The 12,399-nt window shown below is 42.4% G+C and overlaps 1 long non-coding RNA gene across 1 annotated transcript; it reads left to right on the forward strand.

The window, feature by feature from the left end:
* Positions 1 to 817: 817 nt before the first annotated feature.
* On the forward strand, positions 818 to 2,527 carry LOC311596807. Its single transcript, XR_014778988.1, has 3 exons — positions 818 to 871; positions 1,620 to 1,683; positions 2,012 to 2,527. It is a non-coding gene; the product is annotated as an uncharacterized lncRNA (long non-coding RNA).
* The last annotated feature ends 9,872 nt before the right edge of the window (positions 2,528 to 12,399 follow it).

The following is a 12,399-nucleotide window of genomic DNA, read 5'->3' on the forward strand; positions in this document are numbered from 1 at the left end:
TCCATGCCGGTAGTGATGGAGCTCAGGAGGGAGAAGCAGGAGGCTAGACATCCTATGTCAGTCTCAGCTACATAATGAATTTGAGGCCAGTTCATAAAATGTGTTTTCTATCTGTTAACTTTCCAGGGATATAGTGTTTCCTATTGCTCAAAATGAGATGATGCCTTAATGAGTTAGTGTCATACACAAAAATGCCCAAGAGACAGGTGCCTCTGCATTAGATGAAAAAAGACTTTGTTCATATAAAAAACAAAATGCAATTTTATGCTGAGTTAGATTCCTGGTACAACAAAGCCGCATGGGAAGTAGTTATGGGGATGTTTAGGGAAGTTTAAACAGGATTATTAGAGAATATTAGTATAAGATTTGCTAGGATAAGCCACATTAAATATTTACATATACACATACATGTATATTATATATACTTAATTACAAAAAGTACTCTTGTGATAATGTAAATTCTTTCTGGTCATTCAACAATTAAAACAGATGAAATAAATACAGTAAAATATTAACTACCATTAATGCTCAATGTTAGCATAAGTTATTCTCTGAGTTTTTTTTTTTTGTTTATTTGAAACATTACGTAATAAAACAAAAGTAATAGAGTAAAGTAGGGGTAAAAATTATAAACATGGATCAAATTTGGCTCTCTGCCTGTTTTTGTGTATAATTGGAATGGCACCAGACTGATGGGGTCTTATATAGGGTTTACGGCCAATTTCATTCAGCACAGGCAAAACTGAGTTTTGATATAGAGCAGGTGGTCTGAAAGGTTAAAAAAAACTTATCTAATTTTTATAGACTGTGATGACCAATGTTTGTTCAGAATATTTTTTCATTAAGGGCTTTGAAAACAGTCCATGAACAGGTAAATAATTTACTTCAATGTTTTCAGAAATTATTGCCTTTGCTGTGTTTGTAAAATTCAATTCCAGGGGAGGGGGAGGGAGGATGGGAACAGGAAGATAAGAGTGAGGAGATTACAATCTGGATGTTATGTGAATATATTATGATATAAAAATTGTTTTAAACTAGAAAAAAATTCAATTCCACCAACATTTAAATTGCAGTGGTTGTGAATATATATATATATATATATATCTCCCCTCAATGATTGCTATACACACACACACACACACACACACACAAACACACACACACACACACAAACACACACACACACATATATATATATATATATATCATAAAAATCCCCATTTATTTACTATTGACTTGAGTGTGAACTGGTTCAGCCCCTGTGGGAATCAATGCTGACATTTCTCAAAAATCTAGAAATAGATCGGCCATGTGACCCACCCACACCATTTCTGTGCATATTTCCAATGGACTCTGTGTTCTACTATAGAGATATTCGCTCTTTCATGTTTGTTAATGTGGATGTAGATTCACAACATCCGGAAAATGGAAACCGCCTAGGTGTCCATGAGCCGATGAAAGGATAACGAAAATGTGGTCCGTGTGCACGGTGGACTATGACTTAGCTGTAAAGAACAATGAAATTGTGAGGTCAGCAGGTAATAGATGGAGCTAGAAATGACTATTCAGAGTAAAGTCACCCGGACCCTGAAAGACAAAACCGCATGTTCTCCTCATAGATGCAACTTTGAAGCTTTGGACACGCATGTTTAAATTGGAGTACATACAGAAGTCAGGAAATTGGTGAGGCCCGTGGGATTGAATTTTATGGGAGGAGGGAGAGAACACAGGTGGTATGAAGGTGGAAAGGGAATAACAGAACAGGAAGAGCTCAATGGGGTGGGGGATGGGAGGGCAGGGTAGAAGCAGGATAGCTAACACTTCAAACCTTTGAAAAAATCCATATATACACCTACTATTTTGGAAACTTACTAAAACATGTATGTGAAGTGGGGAGACAATGTCTCCCACAGACACCACAGGCTACCAAACAAAAGGCCCATTGCTTGAGACTCTCACAGACACCTCAAACTTTGCAGGCTTGTTCTCATTTCTCTCGGTTACTCTCCAGAACTTGACTGTAAGAACCATCGTGCTGAAGACACCACACACTTGAGCAAAAAGACAAGGAGAAATCAAGGTGCTACTGACATGGAAGCTTCATTCCCCAATGCTTACTAGACTTCATGGTGCTGGATGCTGTATGCGTATCACCAGGGAAGAAAAGTCACCAACAGTCCCACCAACCAGCTGTAAATACTGAGAGCTACAATAACAACTTGCTTGGCAAAGTATGCTCTGGTCCGATTCTGGCCCCAGTGCTACGGCAGTGACTGTGATGGTCTGAATGAGAAGATGTTTGGGAAGGATGAGGAAGTGTGGCTTTGTTGGAATAGCCTTGTTGGAGGAAGTGTGTCATTGGGTGGGTTTGAGGCTTCAAAAGCCCAAGTCAGGGCTGGTCTTGGTCTCACTATCTCTCTGTCTCTGTCTCTGTCTCTGTCTCTGTCTCTGTCTCTGTCTCTCTCTCTCTCTCTCTCTCTCTCTCTCTCTCTCTCTCTCTGCTTGCCTGTGGATCAGGATGTAAGCTCTGAGCTCCATGCCTGCCTACTTGTTGCCATGCAATTAAATGTTTTCTTTTTAAATAGTTGCCCTGGATGTGATGTCGCTTCACAGCAATAGAACAGTAACAAAGAGAGTAACGAGCCACTTGGCTTTAAAAATCTGCTCTATAAGATGGAATTTAGGCTGGCACCATTAGCTGAGCCAAAAACTTGTGGCTGGCAAGGTCCGTAGGTCATAAAACCTAATGCTATTATTCTGCTATTGGCCACAGTAATAAACTGCCACCCCAAGTTCTTACCTTTATACCTATATATTAGTGTGTCTCTCAGCTCTCAACACAGGAGCCTCCTTTTGCAGTAGATGATGATTAGCACAGAGATCCTGGGCATATGTTGAGAATAAGAGACCGTGGAGTGCTAATGTCTAAATGGGACATTCATATCACACCTCTCTTTGCAAGCTGTTGTGCCCACAGATCCCCAGAGAAACCAGGGATGCTAACCACTCAGGATTGTCTTCCCAATGGAAACCTGTTCCTCCATCCAGAAAGCTGGGAATGGGAAGTGATTAGTAGCCTGCTGATCGGCGTTATCTGTTGGGCTAGGCCACATCAAGCTCCTACAACCAGGACTGGAGGTGGCTAGTCATCTAAATGATCTTTAAAGACAGGGGCTCCCCCAAGCTCCCACAAAGAGGGCTGGAGTCTAATGGGCCTAATAGTCTAAATGACCCTCATAGCCAGTACTGCCCCCGCCCCCCGAAGCTACTACAATCAGGAACAGAGGTGGCTAATAGCCCAAAGGACTTCTAGGGTATCTGTAGGACCCAGACCAGGCCAGACCCTTAGTCCTTAAGCTAGCACAAGTGCCTCTTTCTAGAACCCATCTTCTTGGAAGAAACGACATGTGCCTTGAGTTGAGTTTGATATAATTACACTTTGTGCACTGGGACTTCTATTGCACCAGGGAACCTTTTTCCAAATCAGTCTGGGCTTAGATATGTCGGGAATAAACAACCTGATATCAGCCTCCTTAGAAGTCTCAACTCAGGATGAGGAAGTCAATCTGACCTGAGTTTTCCTTCATATCTCTTTGTGATTTGTTTCTCTGCCTGACACCTGCAGACATGCCTCCCCCCCACCCCCCCGCTGCAACCAAGTCACAGAAATTATCATGGAAAAAGAGGTGAAAATGTTGTAAGATCCAGTGGTAGCAGATGTCTGCGGTGAAACACTATCTGCCAGATATTGCAGGGCTACTGCACAGATCAACTCACAGTGTCTATGACAGCAAGCATAAGGCCTCTACATCATGCAGCCAGTCAGAAGCCCAGCTGGGAAACCATTGGCAATTGATGGCATCTAGGGGAGGGAAGAATCAGTTTTGTTCAGGGTTGCAGCCCCTGGAGACTACCTCTGCTCAAGTACAGGGTCTTATACTTGTGTGCATATAAAGGCAGCACTGAGTGGACTCACTGAATTAAAAATTCAGAACAAAATATAAATAAAAAATAAAGCACATGGCGTTAGGAGCGAAAAGTGGTGGGTGCAATAGTGGAGGAGCTGGGGGAGAGAGAATGGATGTTCATCTGACCAACACACATTGTTAGAGTGTAGGAAATCCTCAACAGCAAAAACAAACTTTAAAATGTTTTCATCACAAAGATGACGATAATGTGGGCTAGATCTTAAAAGAGCAAAGGGCATAGTTTCCATATTAAGGAAGCAAGCTAAGGAAATCTACAAGGGAGATTTGAAAAAAAAATTTTTTTGTGATGATGTCACTCCCAACAAATGAAGAACAAAGGCAGATTTTTTTCTTTATATCTCTTGAGCCACAAATTGTAAGAAGCAGCAGGGCTGGTGAAGGGCAGAGCAGAGGCAGAGTATGGAGGGTTGGGAGGCCCTGCTGAGGAGTGTGTGGGATATTCTGTGGCACAGAGAGGCCCTGTAAAGTATGCTGTCAACATTGTGTTGTGAGTATTCTGTGGCACAGAGAGGCCCTGTAAAGTATGCTGTCAACATTGTGTTGTGAGCTGGTTCAGGAAGCTTTGTGAGGAACAGTTAGAAAGGAGACACTAGGAAGCCACCCTGGAAGCAATCGTACAGATAAGGCACTGAGCCTGAGATAGGCGGTGAGGATGTTGAAATAGATGGGTTAAGAGAGAGTCCACAGAAGAAGAGTGAGGGGACGAGGCCTTAGTGGGAAAGCGTTCTGTCTCTGGGTATTTAATGCGAAGGGAAGACAATCTTTTTAAAAGCATGTTAATGTTTTGCCACACTGGTCTTTCTGTCCGTCTCTCCCCACGTGTACTTCTTGTTTTGATTTTGTTAAAAGATGTGAATATCCATGTCCCCTGGAGGGGGAGACCTGGTGGCACTCAGAGGAAGGACAGCAGGTTACCAAGAAGAGACTTGATACCCTATGAACATATACAGGGGAGGTAATCCCCCTCAGGAACAGTCATAGGGGAGGGGAATAAGGGGAAATTGGGAGGGAGGGAAGAATGGGAGGATACAAGGGATGGGATAACCATTGAGATGTAACAAGAATAAAATAATAAAGGAGGAAAAAATAAAGTAAAAAAAAAAGATGTGAATATAAGTTGAGGGTACCATGTTACTTTAATTCCAAGTGCTGTAGTTTGTATCTTTTAATAACAGACTTTTGCTGCTTAATAATAGCCTAAGTGTCTTTGATGCAAGAAGTATCAAAAGAAGAAGAATGATGCTAATGACCCCTGGTACATTGACCAAAAAAGAACTCGCAAGGTCTGTGAGCTTGTAGGGATCCTTAGATGAGCATAGTGAAGAAACACATGAGCGTTTGCTTACAGATTATTGACAGCTCAGAAAGACAGGGAGGACAGAACAAGAAGACTTCAACATTGCTCTTCATTTTAAAATGTAAAACTGAAATGCAAATAAATATAGCATGGTCACCAAATTATAACTTTTGCATTATAAAGCACTACATTCCTGGTGTCACATTCATCTGAAAGGGAAGGGAAAACAGTGCAGTCATCAGATACAGCACTGAAAGAAGTCCATACCACTTAATTTACCGACTGCAAATGTAAAGTACTTCATAATGAAACCGAGAAGAAACCATGAAGAGCTCACATGACAAAACTTGACAATTTCCTGGGGGACATGAGGGCAACATGGATAAAAAGAAACTCTCCTTTTGGTGCAGAGAAAGCCCAGTATTGTAAACAGACCCATGAGAGAGATAGTCGGAGGTAGGAGATGGGAAAAAGGGGGAGAGAGTATTAAGAAATGATCTCTTGCCTAAAACAAGGATGACTTGTTAATCCTGAGACACATGACTAGGCACTTGGAAGGAAATTAGCCTACTCCTTATACCAGAGAACTCTCTAATAAAGATTTTGCTCTAATAGATGACCACACTGTAATTCCCGAGGAAGCTCAAGCCAGACCAGTCCTAGTATAGAGAGGGGAGGTGGACATGAAGTGTGACCATAGCCCAGGAGGTGCTGGCAGTGGATAGCTGCTAGGGGAGAGACTCAGGTTCCTTTCCTGTGTAGCACACATTCCTATGGGCAGCACAGATTTGGACTTGAAGGGGAGAGAGAGAGAGACATACAGGATACAGGATACGAAGTTGGCTGGGTATGCAAATGATGGTGAAAGTAGGAGGAATTTGGGAAGGGCTGAATATGGTCAAAACACATTATACAAAAATGTCAAAGGATAAAAGTGGTTTGTTTTGTTTTGTTTTTAAGAACTATGAAAGCTTACTGTACAAGAGAATAACTTTGTGACAATTTAAGTACCTTAAATGAGGACTCCTTCTACAAAGCAGGAACCCATAAGTAAAAGGCTGATAACTTTTACCAACATAAAAACTGAAGGTCTATCTAGAAAGTAAATATAGCACAGAATAAAAGTGGTAAACTAGGACAAGATCATTTACCTGTGTTAAATGCAACGGTCCAGCTTCCACAACACACAAGGAGCGCTTGCAAATAAGTACTAAAATCGATGATCCAAACACAGGCAGAAGATGTAACTGGAGCTGTCACTCAACAGGAAGTACAGTGATTAACAGGCAGAAGAAAAGATGTTTGACTTCAGTCGGAAAAAGAAAAAATAGCATTGAGAACAAAGAAAGTGTTTAACCAATCAAATGAACCTTTGGTAACAAAACATTAAAAACTCTTGCTGAAAAGGATAGGAAAAAAAGGAAGTGCATCTCTGAAAGGGAGATTTTGTGTTGGCTTAACGTGTTGGGCTGGCAATTTGACACAGTTTAACAAAAAAAATTAAGAACATAAACACTTTGTTGCAACAAGCTTTTCAAGATGTATTTTTATTATTGTTTAATAGAATGTGTGCATCTGTGTGTGGGAATGTGTGCAGAGGCCAGAGGGTCAGATCCCCTGCAGCTGGAGTCACAGGCATTGGATGCAGCCATTTTTATGCTTTAAATTTAGCCTCATGCATAGCAACTCAACAGAGTATAGGTCACATACGAGGACATTTGCTGCATTGCTGGTAGAACTGTGGATAATTGCAATGACTTATGCCAATCACAACAGAGTTGGCAAAATAAACTCTTGTAAGTGTGGAAACAGAAAACATGCAAATGAAAAATATATGTGATGGATACATATTTATATATGCCCAAACCAATTTTGGAATTATTCACATAAATAAATCTTCATATAGAATAAGGAAATATTAATTTCATACATTTTCAATATATTTCAAGTGTTGAAAACACGCTTACTTTATAATAAATGGTGGGAATACCTTATGTCTCATGGCTGTCATTCTGGTGTGGTGTAAGCAGACAGCCATGTTGAATGTCCATCTGAGATAGAGAGGTATTGGGAGATTGTCAGTTGAAAGGTGCTAATGAAATTGCGCAGTGGAAGAAACTGTCTCAGGAAGCCTAGAGAGAAAGGCAGAAGACAGTACTTGAGGGGAAAATCCTGTTTACATTTACTTAGAAAAAGAGTCAGTAAAGACAGAAAAACTGCCACAAAGAAGGACTCAAACCAGTTCTGTCCACTGTAATGCAAACCACAGTCAAAACTTCAACACAAAAGGTTTATAAAGATCCAGAATATCAGAGAAACATGAGAACACACACACACACACACACACACACACACACACACACACACACACATCTGCACCAGTGCACTCCCACAAGCAGGGCCAGAAATCGGCTTCTATTCTTCCTCTTCCTTTTCCTCCTCCTCCTCCTCCTCTTCCTCCTCCTCCTCTTCCTCCTCCTCCTCCTCCTCCTCCTCCTCCTTCTCCTCCTCCTCATGTGTGCTCCACCTTATTGTTTGAGGCAGGATCTGCCACTGAGCTGGAATTTGCCTGTTTACCAGATTGGCTTTCCTGGGGGCTGGAGGGACTGTGTCCCTGCTCCCTCCATCATCCCCACCCAGCACAGGGGTTGGTGAGGCAGCCACCAAGCCAAGGTTTTGTGTGACTGCTAGGGATGGAGCTGAAGCTTGTGCCGCTGACATTTCACCTACTGAGCTGTCTCCCCAGCCCCTCAAAGTGGAACATTTCCCCAGTTTTCCTTCTGAACTCTCTAGCTGCTGACTTTGTGTTCTGCTGCTCCTGTATTTCCCCTTAGAAAATCATCCAGCCTGCCTTCTGATGTTTCAGTCTCGTTTAACACCTGCAGTTTCTCCTAAGAGGGATCTCACACAGGATCAACCTATAGGAACTTCAGTCACACATCAGGTGTTTCCTCAAACTACAAGCCTCCTTGATCTTTCTCTTAGAATTTGCAAACATAATTTGTACTCAGTAGGCTGAAAACTCATCACCATTGGAGAGGCAGGGACTGAGACCTGCCACCTAGCTATTTGTTTAAGACTCAAGCCCAGAAGGCATTGAGAAATTTTCTCCTCTTACCCTTTCATCTTTGATTCCTCACTGAAATCTATTGATTGTACATCTGAAATATCTCAGGTCATATGTGTCCCTTCTCTCCATGCTGGTATCTTACCTAAGTAATTGTTTTTCCCTCCTTTGGGTTATTGATATAACATCCTAAAAAGCCTGCTTCCTTTGTGGTAAGCCTTATCTGTTCACTGTCCTAGTGGTTGCAAGTCATGTTAAAGAGTAACCCTGAACATAGAAATTACTCCAAAAAATTCACAGACCTTTAGAATAAAGGGAAACAAATGCCTCTGGTGTCGGTATGCGGTATGGAATTGTCTAGCACCTGCCTGATTTCCAGACTCAACTTAAGCAGCATTCTTATACCATGTAAGAGGGGCTATGGCCTTGGGGCAGCTTCTTTGCAATTGTAGCAGCAGCTTGTGCTTACATATGTGCTTACTACTGGGCCGCTGTGTCCAGGTTCATGACGTTGCAGTATAAACACTTCTGAATTGACTGACAAATGAATAAAAAAAGAAGTGAGCTTTCAAGAGTAAAGCAGGCATGCTTCAGGTTTTATTGAGAAATAGAAGCAGATGAAATTAAGTACCTATAAGCAGCAAAGGAATTTTTATGAACCATCTCAAATAATAAGAGGGTGGACTTAGGAAAGAGTACCCTGACTGCTGGACTGAGGGCTGTTCTGGAAGGCAAAGAAAATAAAATTGTGAATGGTCTGATAAGTGGTGATTAAGAAGGACTAGGCATGAGAGTAGGAGCTCTCATGAGGTCCAAAGAGACGTCAGAAGCGAGTGTGATCTCCAGGACGACAGGTTGCGGCCCCAAACCTTCACTTAGAGGTGGTATGCTTGACGTCAGATCTCAAAGGCTTAGGGTGTGGTCCTGGGAACTGGTGTTTATGGAGGCATGAATTATGGTCTGGAGCTGTGTGCGTACTCCCTAAACTGACAGGGACCTTAGGCAGAAAAGCTCCCTTCTTCCCTCAGCTTGTCTTGCGTGGTGACCCACTAAGCATGCAAAATATAGCAGAGAAATTAAGCAGCATTTTTTTTCAGAAATTCTGCCACCTTGGTTTTGTAATATTTGTCTAAATTCTGCCTTATGGTAACAAACTCAACCTCAGTACTGTTTCTTGAATGAATAATTGAATAGTGTTTATGAAATCAACTGCTTTCTCACTACTTGCTCTATATGCATTGATATTATATGTAACTTTTCCGCATTAATGACTTCAAGAATTTAGTTGTAGCTAGTGAACAGAGAATAGAGTCTGGCAGTTATGATGAAGGTTACAACAAGAAACCAGAGAACAGGTTTTTAAAACATGTATCTGGTTTGGGAGAAGTTCTTTTCAATTCAAGCAACTGCAAACATCATCAAAATTCCATGATACAATCAGTGAGGCGCTTTGAAATGCTGATGACTAACCTTTGGAAAGTCACATCCAAGCCGTCGAACTCGTCTATTCTGAGTCACGGAGTGGTGGACTTACAGGCTGTGCCAATCTGTCTATGGTCAGAGACACTGAGTCCAAGTGTGGCCTTAACACCCAAATCTACCAGGAATCTTGGGTCTGTGTTTTTACCACCAGCTCTAACTCAAACCAGTCTGATGAGTGGTCGGCCTAACCAAACTCAGGCTAATAGAGAGAAGTGAAGACTCTGTCAAGGATCAGACATATATATTCCTCATTGGAGCTAGGGTAATAACTGCCTTGTATAAAAAGCATAGAGAAACCATTTCTCAAAATATACTGAAAATGTAAGGGTTTTGTTCTTGTTGTTATTGTTGTTGCTAGATCATTCAAGCCATCTTTTGAGAGAACAGGGCCAGGAAACTATTTAGATCAAGGTTCCATAATGAAATAGATGTCTTCTCAAATTTGCAGACCTTTGATGTGGGAACACGTTTGGCAGTAAGATGAGCACCACAAAGTCCTTGTGTGTGTAACAGAAATATCTTATAAATGATATTTCCCTGGCGGCTCAGGGAAAACCTGTATGTGTTAAGGGATCTTCAACAGGCTGGATGCTGCCACTCATTAGAGGAAATTGCTAGAGGTAGAAGGGAAAAGCTGAGCTTTTGAATCACAAAGAACTGAGCGCCAGCCCAGGGCCTTTCACTGTGAGGTTTTGGTCAAATCAATGAAAAGTGGACGTTAGTATCATGTTTAGCAGGCATGTGAGGGCTCATGGGAGTTAAGCGAGGGAGGGAAAAAGCAGATGACTTTGTGCAGCTTTCTCTGGTCTGTCGAGCTGAATTGAAACACGAAAGGAAACGAGAGGAGAGAAGCCATAGATTTGATTCTGAGTGGTTTTAGGGCCAAAGGGAGTCCTTGAACTTGATGACAGGTTTCCAAATCCCATAGTGCTCTCATGGTCTTTATCTTATTAGAGATGTCCTGAGGCGTGCTCTCTCCTTGAGTAAACTCAGCCTTCTTTAACCTTAGCTTCACTAAGAATCTAGAAAAGGAGGTGGCAGTGGGGGAGGAGTGAGAGAGGGAGGAGGAGAAGGGCTCCATCAATGAAGGTGGTCTGGGGTCAGAGAAAGTTCTGTACACTGATAGTTCACTGAGCAGCTGCACAATCTGCTATTTATGAAGCACACTGCGCTAGGATCTTAGCATAGAAGTGAGGCGTGAGGCATACAGGACTCACCAACACAATCTGTTGGGGAAATACACGGAAGTCAGAATGAACTAGAATGTTACCTGGCAAATTTAGTTTTTGTTTGGTTGTTGTTGCCTTTGAGACAGAATCTCACTCACTATGTATCTATCTCTGGATGTTCTGGAACTCACTCTGTAGGCCAGGTTGCCTTGAACTCACAGACATCCACCTGCCTCTGCCTCCCAAGTACTGGGATTAAAGGCTTGCGCCACTACTGCCGCCGGCTAATGTGGCAAGTTTTGTACTAGAAATTTGCATAGAACTCTATAGGAAAAATCACAGACAGAACACTAATGACCGAGAAGGCCTTCCCCGAGGACTGAATGTTTGAGGTGTGTCTCAAGAGGGAGGAGAGGGAGGAGGTCTGTAGTGGAGATGGATGGGAGGTGGGAGCAGTCGTGCCGAGCCTGGCAAGTTGGAAGGGACTTGTTGCGCTTGATGGGATTAACTCTGCTGTTAATAAAAGGCGCTGCCTTCTTTGTTTCACTAGCACTCACAAGAGAACTTCCTTTTCCAGCCAGAGAGTGGGCTGCTAAACCTCACTGGGATGGCATGCCACCACGTGGGCTGTCACTCACTTCTCTACCCATTTCCTCACCAAGGCACGCCCTCACAGGTGGCTTTGCAATCCTCACTAGCGTGCTCACAACAGTCCACATCAGAGTTGCTTTTCTGAAGGGCAACTGTTTCTTTCCTGATGTTTATTCAGCAGTTGCTGTGTGTTCATTCATTTGCTAGGCATCTTGGGATACCCTATGATGAGCATTTCGTTAGCTCAAGTTGAGAATGACAGTCCCTAAGGGTGACATTTCATATCCATTTTATTTATACAACTAGAATCCCAAGCGCACTTTTGAAAACAGGAATTCTTTCCCAAATGTTTGCTTGAAGTTATTATTGTTGAGTTCTGTTATGAACGTTCTGCTGGGAATTGGATGGAAGTCTTCTCAATCTGTGTGTGTGTGTGTGTGTGTGTGTGTGTGTGTGTGTCTGGATTGAAGTCTTCTCAATCTGTGTGTGTGTGTGTGTGTGTCTGTGTGTTTGTGTGTATCTGTGTGTATGTATGTGTGTATGTGTGTGTGTCAGTGCATATATGTTTCTTGGTATGCTATGTAAAACTTGGTGTGTTAAATATTCACGCTCCTATCATGATTATCTTTTGTTTACTAAGACTTTGGGACAGAACCAGGTATTGCTGTGCACACCTTTAATCTCAGCACTCAAAAGGCAGCGGCAGAGGGGGCAAAGGCAGAGGCAGAGGCAGAGGAGGGCAGAGGCAGGGCGATCTCTGGGAGTTTGAGGACAGCCTGGTGTACCTAACACGTTCTAGGACAA

The sequence above is a fragment of the Acomys minous genome, assembly GCF_964271855.1.
Source record: "Acomys minous genome assembly, chromosome: 4".
NCBI lineage: Eukaryota > Metazoa > Chordata > Mammalia > Rodentia > Muridae > Acomys > Acomys minous.